The sequence below is a fragment of the Daktulosphaira vitifoliae genome, unplaced genomic scaffold (assembly GCF_025091365.1).
Source record: "Daktulosphaira vitifoliae isolate Bord-2020 unplaced genomic scaffold, ASM2509136v1 Scaffold_5, whole genome shotgun sequence".
In the NCBI taxonomy this organism is placed as follows: Eukaryota; Metazoa; Arthropoda; class Insecta; order Hemiptera; family Phylloxeridae; genus Daktulosphaira; species Daktulosphaira vitifoliae.
The window spans coordinates 8,575,695-8,594,193 of record NW_026099576.1 but is presented as its reverse complement, the minus strand read 5'-3'; the positions used below and the strand labels follow the sequence as shown (position 1 = coordinate 8,594,193).

Below are 18,499 nucleotides of genomic sequence, written 5' to 3'. Positions count from 1 at the left end.
TTATTTAGAGTAATCTTCTATAAATGATTCAACTGAACGAATAGATAATAATCAGTAAAATAACTAATAACGGTAACTATGACTGTTTAAAAAAATATAAACATTTGTAGCATATTTGTCATAATATTATTTCTTAATAATAAATTATGACCATTGGTAACATGTTGCATTAAAATAGTATAATTGAACACTAATGAACTTCTGTTGTTAATTAATTTTACGAAGATAATATTTTAGGGTACAAGAAACCTAATCATATTACCAAATATTGTAAATTAATATTAATGACACTTTTTGTACGTATTTTTTTATATTTTTGTCAATTAAAAAATGTTTGTTTAGTAAAATATTTGTCAACGTATGCTGTTGTTTATTTTTATTATTATGGGTTCCATCTATTACACTTATAATTTAAATTGTGTATACAGACTAAGTGTCTTAACATGTACTAAAAAAAAGTATTAATAGTGTGTAGTTTTAATGTTTTATTATTTTTTTTTTTTTAGTTTGTAATGCAATACTATTTTAAAACTAATGTTTATTAATATTTCCAAGTCTAAAAAAACGAATTTTTTATCTAATATGATGATGTCATTTACTGCGAGTAAATGTATTAAATGATATTTAACAAACTCAATAAACGATTAAATATTGTCTAAATCGAAATGAATTATCAATTATTGAGTAATAGTATCATGGATCCGGCCGAGCAATATTTTTGTACTTTAAAACTTGCATATTGCCAAAGAATAATTTTTAAATTAACAATCGTAATGTTATTAATTTTTTTTTTTAATTCATCGTTTCATTTCTTTTTTTCTGCGTTATTGACAATTTCACATGAAAATTAATATTATTTCAGGTGATTGTCCTCTTTCCTTATTTCTTCACATCAATATACTTGGAATGATGCGTCTCTTTTTAAAAAACACAATACGTACACTCATATGCTCTTAAATGATGAGAGGTCATTATACTCGATGTTTCTTTTCTTGTTTTCATTTGTGTCTATTTCGATATTTGATTTGTATTCGATTACACTGATTTTTCTAAAACACTTTGCAATAAAAAAAAAAACATTAGTAATGGTACATATTGTGTATATAAACGGTGAAATGTTTTGCTTTAAAGAATTGTATTTATTAACTATCACCGTTTCGTCTTCAATCGAACTGTGTGGAATGTACTTCAATGTCTTTCATCTTCAGAACTTGCACTGTTGTTCATCTAAGCAGCTGTTTCGGACTGGGTTACTGGGACCCAGAAACCCAGTGGCGCCGATCTGTCTACTATGTACAATGATCATGATGTGTTGTTTTATTATCCTTTTGCATATTTTATTGAAATTAGCAAATTATATTTATGAGGAATACAATTATAATAAGAGATCAATATCATAAGCATATAATATAAAAAAAAATATATTTTAAACGGAATAATAATTATATTAGGTAATAAAAATATAGTTGTGATACTATAAAAACGGTGTATGAAGATACAGTTGTATTTCGTTATAAATAAATATTTTTTATTATTTAATTTTAATTGCTCAGAATATTTACATTTAAACAGCCAAAAGAAAACGAACATAGAAACTATGAAATATACCTATTAATGAGCGCATTAACTTTTAATAAATTATAACTTGGACATTCCTATTGTTTTACTAGAATAGTAAAAACAGGATTTTATTAACTAAACCGAAACAATAATGGTGAGAATTAAACAATTTTTTCGCAAGTTCTAAAAAATGTACTGTATTATGCACTTGTACTAGTACAAAATAACCTAATTAATATTTTTGTAGTAGTTATAGCTTCAATGCTTAAAGTGAACACACCTGTACTGAAATAGATATATGTTGTTACAAGGTGAACACGAGATGGGTTTAAATGTAATTAATTTCGGAACATTACGATTAGGCCAGTCGGGCCGGGTCATTGTTCGGCTATTTGTAAGCCATATAGTGTAGAGGATGTCTCTTCTTTAAGCAAATTTTACATGAATATGTTTTACTACAATAATCGTCACATCGACGTGAGAAAGCTTGCCAACTGTTCTAGTAATTGCCCTGTAGTGTCTTTAAGGCGAATCGATATTTACAGAATTTTGATTATTCGCAGACCTTTACAGCATACGCCAAGTAACGACGAGAATATTTTTGTTTGCTCTTTATTGGCCTCAGTAAATTATTCTTCTTGAGGATTTGACCTCTACCGTTGTAATGATCGCAATTGAGGATATTTTATCGTTTTACCGATTGCTCGTTATGGTAACGAGGGTCAATAATAGTAATAAAACTGTTGCACCCTGCAAACCCGCATGACCACCTCTCATCGTATGAATATTCGAAGACAATTTGATATTTGCGGATATAATTCGACCATTGTTTCAATTAAAAGGCATACACGGCAAGTAGTAAAAAGCGATTGAGACGTCCGATAACGCGTGTCCGGTGTAGGAGTGTGTTTTTTCAGTGGCAGGTGAACCGGAGCGACTCGGTCGTCCGCGTCGTCGTGCATGCGAGTCGCACGTCCACCCGCAGCAAAACAACAACGGTCGGCTGTGCACTGGCCGTATTGGGAGAGGGTGGCGAAGAAGTGATGGCTGTTTTATTAACGTCTTCCGACACTCGTATAAATGCCCCTGGTCGGTGGTATCTGTGTTCAGCGTCTATAATCAATATAATGTATGGGTTAAAAAAACGAATAATAATAAAGGACGAATAATACGTATGTATAAAAGCACTTGAAATAGACAAATAACCGAACACAATCAGGCCCTCTGCCCCGCAGCCCGCCATCCCTTTTGAATCGCGTTTCCGGTTCAATTTACTACTCTGTACTGACGGACCGACCGGTTGCGATAACGTTCGTTTCCGTTTCTGTCCTGCTCTACGTGCACCATTACAATATTGCCGTCTACTTTACTACATGACTACTTTGACTGCGAAAACAATGGACTGAACCAGTGAATCGTAACGGCCGTCGATGTCAGTAAGTGGACGGTGGAAGAGTCGGGGAAGGTATTTGCATTTTTCTATGTTAACCATCAATTAATTCGACCCGACTGGTTTTTTAGGAAAAAACGACGCACTTAAAAAAAAAAATTCATCGAGTCTATTCAAACAAGTCAAGGTCTCACGTGCTACACGTTGTGTTAGCATATAGTGATTTTACGATGTTTTAGAGCTACGTGTGTAAATTTATTGTTATCTTAAAGAAATCAATATAGTAATTAGAATTTATTATGTATAACTTAACGAGAAAAGTACTAATCACATAGATAATTAAATGTTTTTAACACAGTAATCGATAATTTTCTAATTGAAAATAAAAACAGGAATACAAAAATGTCGAACATTTTTTTTTATTGTTTATGAAATTTATGCATGTAAACAGGGCTAACACCGAGAATGCTTATTTCACTAATTTTCGCCAATGATATATGAACAAATTATCTACCATGTAATAATGATTGTTAATTAGATAATTTTTTTTCATCGTTCACCTTATTTTTCTTAAACGTTATTGTTATTAGCTCAGAAAACAAACAAGTTGCACCGTTGATGAAAACAATTGGTATGAAAAAATATAAATAATATCAAGTATGTATACAATAATCTACTTACATAGTTGACGGGTACCTATTCATCGGAGTTTTACGCGCATACAATAACATAAACGAACAATTAAAAGTGCATGAACTATTTTAAATTACTTGAGTCGTGTGTATGGATTATCATTACATTGTTTCGCATACCACCACGGCGACCTTGTATAGAAAAAAATAATTTTAAAAACAATTTGTCTGATATTTTTAAAGTAGAAAATAAACAAATATATTACAACAATCAGAAGTCAGAACAATACTTAAGCGTTTAATACAAAATCAGTGTTTACCAAATCATAATGATTGTTATTATTATTATTTATTGTTTTGAAGTCTTGACTTTTAATGAAATTAAATATTATAAAAAAAAATAACAAATTGTTTAAAATATCAAACTGGTTTCGTCTAAACAAGTAAAAAAATCTTATCGTAAAAATCGATTACAATTCGTTATGAAAAAGTGAAATATTATCTGGCGCCATCACGTCTTAGGCTGAGAATGTCTTACGGAAATCCAACTGCGGACAGACGAGTCGTGGCGAATCATCCGTGAAATCTCAATCGCAGAAAATAGCGCGCTTATAATCTCTTTTTACTTGCCTACACGGTGTTGTTATTTTTTATTAAATTAAATGCTTTTTGGCTAATCTAATTTAACGATAATCCCGTGTCATAACAATAATACCTAAGCGCCCCCCACCTAGAGACAATACGACCGCATCGGCCGTACACGACTTGTAGTTATTGAGAACGGTTAAATGATATCGACTCGATCGCTTGTCATTGTGTGTATGCGAATCACCTGTTTTGTTATAGAGACGCTCTACAGGTGTGTGTGTGTGTATGTGTGTATGTTCATGTACCGTCTGTTCACGCGAGCCATAAACGGTTTCAATAAATAACAATAAAAAAAAAATTCGTATACGTTACTCTAGCGGTGTTATTATTTTTTTGCCGATACGGCTGCCGAATCGAATTTCCGTTAATTTGATCCCGTTCGATTGTTTCGGCCGACGCGGTGTTTTGACTGACTTAATACATTGTGTGCGATTGCTATCTACAACATTGTATGTATACAAATTACAAAACGTATGTTTTATGTTACTCGTGTGTGTATTAAATGCTCTTCTCTTCTCGGCCATCATCGACAATGGCATCTCCATGTGTACCATTCAATATGGCAATTAAATATAGGCATACTATAAACGTGTGTTTTCATTATGTTTCCTAAGAAGAAATAATAATCGTACCAAAAAAAATGCTATTTATGTTTCGCACGGGATCATTAATGTATATAAAGTATAATGTGTTGTTCCAACGGAGCGGAAAAAATAATAATGGTTAACAGCTCTATTTAGGATTTTAATTGGTTTTCAAAGACTCATCGTTCGCCGTATTTATACATCTTACACATCATAATGAACTCGATGAGCACGGCGATACAGTTTTGCGCCCATGGGTCACGCCGTATGTTTTATAAACATTAATTACAGCAGTTGTGTAATGCTAAAAATGATAATGATGACGTGAACGCGTATCGTGGTATTTAAGGTGCTGAACTAGTCTGCGAGAAAACCGTTCAATGACTCGCACAATAACGTTGCATAAGGTAAAATATTGGTTTACGAGTTGTGTAGGTGTAACGAGTGTAATTGAATTTTAATTATAATTTTGAGATGCTTATTGCCGATACGAAACCCGATCGTTGCGATTGTTGCTTAGTTAGTTACCGTTTTGCCTGAGCACGGCGATTGCTTAATAATATTTCGGCTGTATCAATTTAAACACAATTAGTAACGGAATCAAACGTCTCATAATCATCGACCAAAAACAATTATTCAAACGAGCAAATCGACCGTTGGAATAATACATCCGACATCCGACGCTTTTAATGTTTCCCGAAAAGTTTTTAGTACAAACACATAGGGTCGGTTTTCTATGCGAACGAGAGTATTGAGTATACTTAATACGTGTGTGTACACAAGTTTAATAAATAAGTCGTCGGTAACTGTTCACTTAATTATGTCGAACTAATGCAGCAAAAACAAAGCATATTATTATGTGTCCATAGGGTTACCTATAACACAAGAATGTTTTGTTTTACAATTAAGCGGGTTCAGAAATTTGAGGTTTGCGGTCGCCGCGAGGAAAGGGTTCAAAAAGGGTCACTTCAAAGGCTATTAGGGTTTGTAAATACCTTCATGTAGAAAATCGAGTGAACAACTAAAAAATAGGCGTATGCGTTTTATTAACTATTATTGATAAAATATTTAATTTCTAATAATCTTATGAAGTAAAAAAATTCAATAGGAGTCTCTTAAATGATACCAACGCTGTGTTACTTAGTTTATTTATTGTTACCTTTTTAACATTTATTTGTTTGGTTCTGTTAGTATAATCATATTCTAAAAAGATCTTCACTTGTCAGTGAATAATTTTTGTCTCCTAAAATAAGTGGTCAGAATTTTTACACTGTGGTCTTGGCACGTCATTGTTTTTGTCATAGCGAACTGTCAAGTAACTGTAACGGTACTAGGTAACGAAAAACAAAGATTGATTTTTTTCAAATTAGAAAGTTTCTAAAAACATGTCTCAACCAAATAATAGATACAATAAGATTATTATTTTTTATTGCCGCGTTGGCAGTTCCATGACCTTTTACTGGAGGGATGGATGTGTTTTTCATAGAATCTAAGCTTATAAACACAGTATAACCAACTCAAATAATATATGTTATATCTCGTTAGTCTTGTAACGATATGCGTAAGGTGGAGGGGGCTTAAGGAGAGCTTAGCTCCCCGAAAACGTACCGAAATAAAATTCATTGTTATATGAAAATTATTTTTGAAAAGGAAAACAATTAATTTAGCCCCTCTTCCCTCCAGTCAATGTGTGTTTAGAGTGGATAATGGAAACATTGTTTCCGAAATACGTATCCGCGACTTTTCAGTAATTTTTTGTGGCTTTTGAGTTTAATATTTTTTAGTTTGTAAATTAATAATATTTTTAATACAGTTTTAATTTTACTTAAAATTAATAGTCAAAACGTTTCCAATATATTGTAATGAAACAAACAAACAATTAAAGTAATATACTGTTTTTGTATTAGTAGTAGTAGTGTACTTGCAACGTTGAAAAAAATTGCTATTATTAAATTTAAATAATAACATACAGGTTGATTTTTTTAACGTTAACCTTTCAATTTTTCTTGAAATAATAATTTTTTTTTGGCTTGCTAAAAAACCATATCAATTTCTTAAGATTATTGTACTACGAATAGTTTCTCTTTGTAGTTATACAAAAGTAAGAACTTTCTATAAAGTAAATTTACACGTATAAACTTTAGTTATGTGTTCATAATTTTGGATGATACCTATGACTGCTTTAAGGTTTCCCATTGCTGCCGGGAGATGCAGCCACCCCTGATGCTCCTACAGGGCCCACTACTGTATTGCCGACAGAAGATATTTCATTATGCTGAATCACTTGTATTTTACAGGGAATAATATTGGACTCATGCCCGGTACTGTTTGGGTGTCAACTGATAGAAACGGCAAAGTCCGAACAATAATGAGTAATGTGTGGACTCGTCAAGACCCAAATAGTTCACTCAAAGGTAAATAACCGGGATAGAAACAGGAAAAAACAGCCATAACCCTTGGAAGGGTCATGTGCTCCTATCTCCGTCTGTTCGTGGCTGTCTCTCATGCGGGCGGGTCTTTCACCATCGTCGTCGTTTGCGGTTTATTGTTCGACAACGTCGCCGCCGCATAATAAGACAACGACCGACGTCAGCGTGGGTCCGTATGTAAGTGTGTGTGGATACCCATTTTTAATCCTATTATTCTCTCATTATTGTCGTTTAATCAACGAAGTGCTGTATAGAATAATAATAATAAAAATAATATGTATGTTAAAAATAATCTAAAGAAAAAAAAAAATTATTAATAATAAAAGACGCGCTTTCAAAACAGACAATACACGGCCATTAATACCGTTCCGTTTGTATAAAAGCGAATTTTTTTTCCTTACATTTATTACGGCCCGTAGTAGTGTCTCTTATTATTTATAATTTCTTGACGAGTACGGACACGAATATAATATGTATAATCGGTTTATATTCAAAATAGACGTTTCAAGGACAAGGACCTATATGAGCACACACACAATAATGTTCACATAAGGCCTGTCGTCGTGCTCGCATTATATCCTCTTGTTATTATTGACGATGTTTTTATTCAAATTTCGTCCGGCGGTTTTACCGGATGCTGTTGCGGCCAAGTCGACGACAACGCCTGACACTGCTGCAGGGAACCCGTACCTGGTCGCACCCATCACACTGGTCGCCCCTTAGGTTCCAACCCTTTTCTTCTTGTCGTGAAGACTGCGCGTATTTAATTTAGGAAGATGTGCTCTATTTGGGAACTATTTAGGGCGGCGACGATAGTAAATCGTATTTATTGTTGTTATTATTCAATGCCATATTTTATCGCGGTTTCTAACGTACGTTTCGTTTTTTTTTATTGTCAATCCGGAAATAAAAAATGAGAACGACCATAATCGACCCCTTTTATCGGCGAGTGCGTCGTCCGACACTTACAGCATCTTACCGATTGTAAACCAGTTTTGTCACACGACGCTGTGTAATGTAAACAGCAGTTGTAAAAAGTTACGGAGCCCAGTAAGTATACAACACCTATATAGGTGTTGTATACCTTTTATGCTAATAATAAATTCAAAAAGCAATTTTAACTTTATGATTTTTAATCTTTACATTAAAAAATAATAATCAGATTAGCATAAAAGGTAATTAACGACCAAAGTACAATCATTAATAATTAAAATTCGATTATTTTAACTTTTAATAAAATCGACTGGCGGTTCGAATGATTTTTAAGAGCATAATTAAAACACTAAAAATGGATAATTTAAAATACTTACCAATTATGTGCAATCGAAAAATATATGGCCGGAAATTAATATTTTGAAATGGATTACTATGATTAAGTTGTTCGTGAAATATTGATTACGAAAGTAAACTGACAAATACAATATATAGAGTGTTCACTAAGTAAGGAAACAAGTTAATTGTTACAAAAAATGAAAACAATAGATACCCTTTTCCTTACTTATTGAACACCCTATATATAAATAGTTTTAGCTTTGCCCAAAGCTCAGACTTAGTTTATTGATTTATTTTTAAGTGTTCTTATTTTTTTAGAGTCGTTTAAAATTACTTACACAATATCTTTAAAAAAATGTATTAATTATATAACGTTCATTGAGGTTATTTTCGTGTATTCTTTACTTAAAACCAGAATTGTTAAACAAAAAAAAATGAAATTAAGGAAGTAGACATTTGAAATTAATGTTTCAAAAATATTAAAAACAATTTAGTAATTGAATTCTAAAGAATTCGTATAAGACGTTCAAATAAAAATTATATACTTTTCAAATTTTGTTTTTCTAATCAATTAGTTCGTCTGTATATGGAAGCATTAAACATTATAGACAAAATGAAAGTAATCCGTTTTATTAAAACTTCTTGTATTAAAAAAACGAAATATTGATAGATATACAGGTGGCCCACCATTCACTGACAACTTAAATAACTTTTGATCCAGTTAATATCTTTAGCTGATTTTTTTTTAAAGAATAGTTATACATTAGGTTCATAGCTATATCTCAATAATTATTTTTTTTACATTTTATTAAAAATATTATTTATTTTTAAATTTTAAACAAAATGTAAAAAAAATCTAAAATAGCTATTTTGTAGAGTAGAATTTAAGAAAAATTTTAGTAAAAAAATATCTTATTAATATTGAGTAGTAAATATTCTGTAGCGTTTTGAAGTTTGTGAAAATTTGAATTTTCATGTATTATTTTACGGTATTAAACATTGAAATACGTATTGAGAAAAGGACAGAAGAAAACGCTATCTTTTCATGATTATTGTGTATACATATGATGATAATGTGTATACATTACAAACTTGGCATTAATACCATGATAAGAAATTAGATAAGGCAATTATTACTTATCACTCTCATTCAAAAGTATATTGAAAAGATAGCGTTTTCTTCTGTCCTTTTCTCAATACGTATTTCAATGTTTAATACCGTAAAATAATACATGAAAATTCAAATTTTCACAAACTTCAAAACGCTACAGAATATTTACTACTCAATATTAATAAGATATTTTTTTACTAAAATTTTTCTTATATTCTACTCTACTAAATATCTATCTTAGATTTTTTTTTTACATTTTATTTAAAATTTAAAAATAAATAATATTTTTAATAAAATGTAAAAAAATTAATTATTGAGATATAGCTATGGACCTAACGTATAACTATTATTTAAAAAAAAATCAGCTAAAGATATTAACTGGATCAAAAGTTATTTAAGTTGTCAGTGAGTGGTGGGCCACCCTGTATACCACTGCCTCAGAATCGATTGCACAACCAAAGCAGTAATGTTAGCTAATTACCGTTTTTGACAACAAAGTATTGCACCATTACTAACAACTGGCCACTGAGTCAACTGGTCTTAGCGAAGTACTGTCTTGTCTGAGTACAGTTCAGTATTGGCAGTCAGTACTTGGCTACGAACTATTTGAAAATCCTTAATTATTGTAATAAAATGTAATGTTTGCAACATTTTAGATCACGTAGTTATGCGAAAATAAACTTAGCTTAGCTAAAATTAGATTGGACAATGGTTATAATATTAAAGATAAATAAAAATGGGATTTAAATTAATTCATTCGCTCATTCTTAACACATATACATTCGATACAAACTCTAATTTCAATTAGAACCAAGAAGATCTTAAATTTATATACTCCGATAGAACGAAAAATATTTTCGTAACAATAAACTTCCCAAAAGTTTTACAGATTTTATTAACGCTCTTATATTTTTAAACGAAGCGAGTTGCAAGTGTAACTGGACTTAAGTAGTTGCTTAAGTAATAAATTTGCCGAATAAGTGCAATTTTTAAATCGAAACTCCATATGTTTAAGTAAAGAGAGGGGCCGGATTAAGGCCACCTTAATCTAGGGCGGTACCTTGAGATGAACCCTTATAAAAAATATCACTACAATAAAAAGAGTGATGAGCAAAACAGAAACCAGCAAAACTCTGCCACTAATTATGACTAAATTTGAGATAGTTTCCTTATGCTAGTTGGCTCTGAGGCGTTCCTCTTATATTACATATTCGATAAAATCCACAACGGTTTACTTCCAGATATATTTTTTGAATTCATTTGTATTACTTTTCATATTTAATTTATTAGTAGATCATTGCATAATAGTAGTAATACAATTAAAACACATAGTTGTTTACTCGACATTTTTAGAAATATTTTGTACAAAAAATATTGCAACTATACCGTCTACTGGTTAAATTCAAAATACAAAATATAAAAAAATTGTTCAATAATGTTTACCTAAATAATTCTAAACAATAAATATTTCAGTTTTTTTTCTGAGATTTTTTCGCTTAAATAATAATAACAGTATTAATAACATTCGACACCGAAAATCTATTGTACATCTGATAAATTATAGCGCAATTTAGCATAGAAATTTGAGTGCTAAAGCCGTTCTTATGTAAATTTATTAATCCTTCAGAAGTATCTGTTTTGATTTATTTACGGATAACAACCGGCATCGGTCCCCTAGATCTCTCGTTCCAGATATTTTCATCTTCGGAATATTATATGCAAATGTTATTTTTTTTGAATGCAAAAATATGTTCCCCCGGGCCGCGGCCGCCACTCGAACGCCACACTCTCATCGACTGCAGCAATACACTACCGCATAATTATTACTATTATTGTTATTATGTTCATTCTTTTTCTGTCGTATTGTTGAGCCTATATAAGAATGCTATGCTAAAGATTTACGGCTGTGCGAACCCGATCCTTCGGGATTATTAAAATGAGAGGAAATCTGATTTCCTCGTCCGTTAATGTGATGTTCTCCTATATACAACGGACAAGGACAGTCTCTCCCCGTGTTTCACATCAATGCTTTTGTATAAGAATCGGCAAAAAGAAAATAATAAAATCCGAGGAATTATTCAACTGCTCTTGATCAGAGATGTATCTAATCCACCGTGGAAAAATATTATCATTATTTCTTTTTTGATAGATTATCATATTTTTGAAAATAAATAATTCTTTACCCTCCGTTTTTTAAAGATTTTTAACGCATTTCGCTGCTAACCTATGTTAATACCATATTAATCACAGGATAAATAAATTATGCTAGATAAGTGTATTAAGGTGTAGAGAAAAAATTTGTGTCGTGACACAAGACAATGTAATTGATTTCATAGGAACAATTTCAAACAAATTTTTGGAGGTGCTTACTATTTATAAATTCTTCAAATAAAATTGCTTTTTATATAATTTTTTCATGTGGTTTCTGAAAATTTGGAAGGACTAAGTTTTTTCTAGGTTCTCTATTGGTTTTTACTAATTTTAAATCATTTATTAGGCAAGAAACGAACATTATAAAAAGATCTTATTTAATTTAATGTTACATACGTATAAAAATATTTGTTGGTATTTTTGGAAATTATTTCTACAAATAAATTATAAAGTGTATAACAAGTTAGTGATTATTGAACTAAACTAAAGAGATTATAGATTATATTAACATACACAAAGAATCATTTAGAATTTTACTTAAATAAATATTAGTTTATTTTGTTTTGAAACGAGTTTCTGTGGTTTATAGAGATTTTGTAGTATAATTCTTGGCTATTATATTAGCATAATTGTTATATTGTTATAATTCACTCAGAAATAGAAAGTATATAATAATGTCTTGTTAACTATAGGAAAAATCGCGTTTACCAAGATCGACTGTCGTCTTGTCTGTCTTTTAGGAAGTTTTATTTTATTTAGTTTTGTAGACAATAAGGAATGGACTAATATATTTCTGTGGTACGTTATTTTATTATCTTTTTGTTTAGTTATCACTATTGTATTACTTCATTGTTTTTACTTTGCCTCATTCAACATTCATTGTACACAATAGAACAATTTATGTAGTGTTATTATATCGACAACCGACCAATTGTTTATTTTATCCTTACGAACCGGTAGTTTCTAATTAGTTATAGGCTATTAGTTACAATTTATCTTATCCCTAATTATCTATACAAGTTAAATTACTAATAGTGATGCAATTTCCCCAAAAATAAAGGATTTTAATGACTCTATCCTAACTTAATTGTCATAAATCATAAAATTATTTTTTTTTGCTTTGATAAGTTTATACAACGAGTTAATAAAATAACATTTCTTGCTCATAAACACTATCATTTCTTTTAGTTTATTCTAAACATTAAATTATTTTTATGGGCATTTCATACATTTATCACGATATTGTAATTTAATGTTAATTAATTTAAAGAAAAAAAAAATTATAAATTGTACTGTTTCACTTTAAAGTATGCAGAGCAATGCTTGTTAAAATATAAAATACCATGTGACAATTTTGTATATCTAGTTTTTATAATTTAGAAAATGAACTAACTTTCTTAATTCTTTGATATTGAATTGAACAATTGCAAACAGTGGTAGAATAAATTATAATTTCGAAAGGGTTGTATAGCTTAGAGAATCAACAAGGGTTCATTTTCACTGTACTTAAATAAGTACGTGGTTCGTTTTCGCACAGGTATTAACGGGGTTGGATATATTATTCAATTACCTAGAATGTAACGGTACTCGATAATAACCAATGAACATAGAGTTACTCAATTTGATGCGCTTAAGTTTTAATGGTTTCTATTTTTTATCCTTAATCAAGAGTTCTAATACTTGTAAATCATAAGCTTACATCATTGAAATACAATTTTAAGTGTTATTTATAAACAGTACATATTTAATTGTATAGGATATACAAGTCGCATAAAAATATTAAAAATAAAAGACACAGGTTAAAATATAAATGTTTACCTAATAGTGACAATGTGTTATCATATTTATGTGTAATGGTAATTATTTTACAATTATTTGTCACTTATTTTTTCAAAATAAAGGTTATTTATTTAAAAATCTAACTATTTATAAAAAAAATGATGTCTAGTTATAAGTTTGATATTTTCATAAAGGGTACTATATAAATTTTTGTATTTCTTAAGTTGAACCCTCATAGTATTGAATAATTATTATAAAACATTTCGGTAAACGACAAGATTTTCCTTTTAAATATTTCAAATTAAATTGTATAATTGAAAACTAGTAAGTTTTTTAAGTTTGGAATCCTCGAGAAAATTACTAAGATAGGTTTCGAATCTCAAGAAAGTAACATATTATAACTTACTCGATAATAATTACAATTAAATTTTAAGATACCAAAATATTTAAGTTTATATCATAGAATTGATTTGAAAACTATTAAATGAATAAAGCTTAGAACTACAGTGACAATTTGTACCAAGAAGAATGTACTAGTAAGTTTGTTAATGGAACAATTAGTTTATATCATTAGCGGTTACTACTTTGTAAAAGCGAAAATCTTACACTCATAACTTCAAGTGTTTTTTAATGAAAAAAACAAAAGAAGTGATCTAAAAAATCGGTATCCTTCAAATGTTCGAGGCAACGACAACCGAAGGATCGGATCTGGCGCCGGCGGTTACGAACTTGACTAGAGTGCACAAGAGCAGTCCGTGTAATGATATACATTGGTCCTCTTAGTCGTCTGCTCATTAGAGACTACCGTGTCACCACGGTTGCTGTCAGTGGGTTTGCGAGGTGTTGGGCAAGATTGGACCCCGGGGCCGTGTCGAGGGGCACTGAATAGATAAGTACATATTTCTGCCGCCGTGGTGTACGCGAACAGTCTCAAGAACGATCCACTCGACGACAGTCATCCAAGAACGTTTCAAAAAAAAAAAAATAATAATAATAAACAATATATATATAAATATAAGTCATTGTTTTATACGTCTCGTTGACGTTTGTCAAACAATCCATTTTTTGTATATCTATCCTCACCCACGCGATGACAATAAAACATTCGACGTGGGGGGGTTAGTCTTAAACCTAGCGCGTCCTCTCCTGCATTTACTAAATACTCTTGGCTGAGTATACTTTACCCACTATAAAAATATGTAGAATCTAAAAAAAAATCCAAGTGTAGAATTAAGACCCCAAGGCTGTCAATCTTTTGTTTTCGGTTTTGTATTATTACAAGAAAAATTTTTATTTCTTGAAATTAACAACAAATAAGTATTCATAACCAATTGGTGGACATAGTACACCGGGATAATGATTATGAAGCTCGTGTACAATACATATGCTTATTACCATTCCAAGTTGGGTCATTAAAACATTGCTAAAGGCGACACTCGATTTGATGGTTGTCACATATACAACATAATGAACATGGAGTATCGAAAGTTTTTTTTTCTTGTTATGAGAGTCAACCTTTATAGCTGTAAGTATAAATTCAGTTAAAAAAAAAATGCTTTTTGTAGTATAGTATAATAATAATTTTATATATTATTTATTTTGTATTGCATATCTGAATATTAAAACACACGCTGAAGGTATTTTAATGAAACTTATGTTACACTATAAATATACAAAAATGTATACAAATTCTTAATTATTTCAATAAAATTTAACAAATTTAATCCTTACAATTAAATTAATAAAAAAACAACTAAAATTTAAGAAAATATAATTATCCAGGATTCATTAAATCTTGTATGACAAAGTATAATTTGTTAAGAATACTATTCTTTAATGTATTTGTTCAGTACTGTTTTTATTTTCATAGAAATAAACTGAATAAAGTTTTACTTATTTTTTGAACTATAATATGTATTAAATTTATTGTGAAAAAACCCATTTCTAAGAATTTTTTTAAAAGAAAACTTTCGGAAATTAAATAGAAACATTTATTTATTTGTATATAATTTTAATGGAAACCAACTATAAAAATGTCGACTAGTCTATGTGTTTTTGAGTTATAAGCATTTAAAGATGTAGACAATAGTAGTACTTGGCAACGCTTTATTTTTTATCATAACACACAGACTATGTTTCGAAACCCTTTCACCAATACCTAAAATTACATTAACTAAAGAAATAATGTTACAAAATTAGTTGTCTACCAGCAATCAATTTATTTAGTCCTTTAGCAATCTAATAGAATACAAATAGTTTTAGATTCTGACTAAGCTTTCGAAAGTATCCCTAAAACCAATCCTTAAAAATGTTTATACATTTTGAATAAAGTTTAAATGTAATATGGTTCATAAAACACATCGCATAATAAATAATCAATGAGACAAATAAAAATCAACGTCATAATTTTTTATTAGGGCTCGCTCTTGTTAATAATTACTTATTTTAAAAATCTAAAAATTAATATTTATTTTGAAAAGTAAGCGAGCATCCCTGCTAGCTAATTCACGGGATATCCGCCGAAAACCATTATACGTTTGTTTTATAGACACAATAAGTATAAATCATAATTAAAAGAGACACAAATAAAAGATTTTACAGAAATAGAAGTTTGCCTTTTAACAGTATGGGGCTGAGGTTATTGAAATAATTTAATTATTAGTCTGATATTTGTGTCGGGTGGTAGCTTCAGGGTAGTTCTCAATCATGAGCTATTATTATAAAAATTCTATTTCATAAAATGAATAAAAAAATTTTCTGAAGTATGATTTTATAGTTTGAATTTAAAAGTTGCTTGTCCCAAGTATAAGTAATAAATATAGGATTAATAATTAAAATATTTTGATGCAAATTAACTCAATGTTAATTGAGATTATATTGTGTATATACACGGTAAGGTAGTATTTTAGAAACTACTGATAATCACACTACACATTTTCATTCACAAATCTCTTAATTTGTCGTTGATTTCTATTTTATAACATGAAAACTTATTTTCGTTCTTTTGCAAATCCTATCTTAGTACTAACGAATTTTTAATAACAACCCTATAACATCGAAAAATGATCGATGTTTGTCAATCTGTTAAAAAAATATTACAGATAAAGTACAACGAATTTTGTGAATCAATACTATGCACTTACAAATTTTTCTAAAAATATTAGTTAATTATATAAAGTTACATTTGCCTTTAGTTTATTCGCCAAAGAAAAAACGATAAGGTCAAAGCATTGATAAATAATTTATTGTTTTACTAAGGTTTTTTTTAAGGTATCAGCGGCAAAATTTTTGAGGGCGATATCCCTCTTAACCGCAATAAAGAAGTTTTTCCAAAAAATTACGATTGTTATAAGTCAATATTTTTCTTGTCGGCGGCACTTCTTTTTTAAAATCTAACCATTAATCGAGGTACTATTAGAATGATACAAAAACCATATCAACTTTTTTTTTCCTTTCAACTTTTGACAATGTTCCATAAATCTTGACTTTGTTATATCAACATCAATTTAAAGCTAATTTAATATATTGTAAGATAAAAAGAAAGGAACAATCCGAAATCTCGATATGTAGGTAAAAAAGGCCGATTTTGAAGTTTTTTGCATAACATGAGAATATCTACAACATTCAATATTAAATCAAATTATAACTTATTTAATATTAATTTTATTATTACTATACGATTAAAAAATAATGTCATTCTGACGACTGATATTATATGAGTAATGTCAAAAACTTTGTAATCTATGGAAGAGATACTAAATTTTTTTTAAAATTGTTTCAAATACGTTTCAATGCGTCTTACGGCAGCGATTTTAATAACTGTCAGATATTGACACCAAAACTGTTAGTTGAGGAGTGGGTGCAAATATTTTTATTATTTTATTATTAAGAGCTAGTGAAATATGTATGTTGCCATTAAAAAGTTGATATTCTTTGTAAAGAATTACTTTTAAAAAGTAATTATTAACTGATAATTTAAGAAATATACATAACTATAAAATAGCAAAAAATTCTTACAGCATTATATTTATTTTGAGTAATTCAATGGTTTTTAATAAACCGATCACTCTGTATAGTAAATTTATTAATCATAGTCAAAGCTTAAAAATTTAATTATAAATAAGGAATTTTTTTATCAGTTATCGGACACAAAACAAAATGTAACACATAATAAGAAACCGAAATAAATTTTCCAGTGCATCCTGCAATATTTTTTAATAGAATATTTAATAGATTTTGTTAATAAAACAATGTAATTATTTTCGATATCCAATGAATATATTAATAAAAAAAAACTTAAAATGTAATGTATATAATTGCTACTTAAGTTAAAAAAAAAAATATAAGTTTCTTTTATTAGTATTTTATTTTTTATTAGTACAATTGTAAATATAAATTATTCAATAGGCGTTATAATGTAATATTAATAATTTACAGGATGTGGTATGATATTCATTAAAAAATAGTAATAAAGTCTTTTATAAAATGACTTTACGTCATATAAGGTCAACTAAATATTAGCACCACTTTTGTTCAGGTATAATACTAACTATAAATTGTAATTTTTTTTAATGGTTAAAATTAATTCACTACTTGTAGAGTGCGTTAATTTTTTTGTTTTTTTTTTATTGCGAGCGAAATAATTTTGAGGAAATTAGACTTTTTAATGACGTGAATAATTTTTTTTTAGTTTTTCAGTAGAGATAATATTTGCGCCTCACAACTATGTAATTGTCGTTATTATTTATATTTCATTAATGTTACATGTATTTATAAATTTTATTCGTTCAATAATTTCTGATCTTATTTTCAAATTTTATATTTTTTTATCAATTTTAATTTGTAGATTTCAAAAATTATTATCTATTGAAATTCACTATAATATTTTGTATCAAAAAAGTTACTATTTCAATATTTTTTGCTTTTGTGGCTAAATTTTTTTA

General features: G+C 29.2%; 1 long non-coding RNA gene across 1 annotated transcript in view; it reads right to left on the bottom strand.

The window, feature by feature from the left end:
* Positions 1–1,582: 1,582 nt before the first annotated feature.
* LOC126907576 (uncharacterized) overlaps positions 1,583–18,499 on the bottom strand; it is a 34,870-nt gene continuing 17,953 nt past the window's right edge. The window contains exon 3 of the long non-coding RNA XR_007704567.1: positions 1,583–2,673. This is a non-coding gene — a long non-coding RNA (uncharacterized LOC126907576). The remainder of the gene's footprint in view (positions 2,674–18,499) is intronic.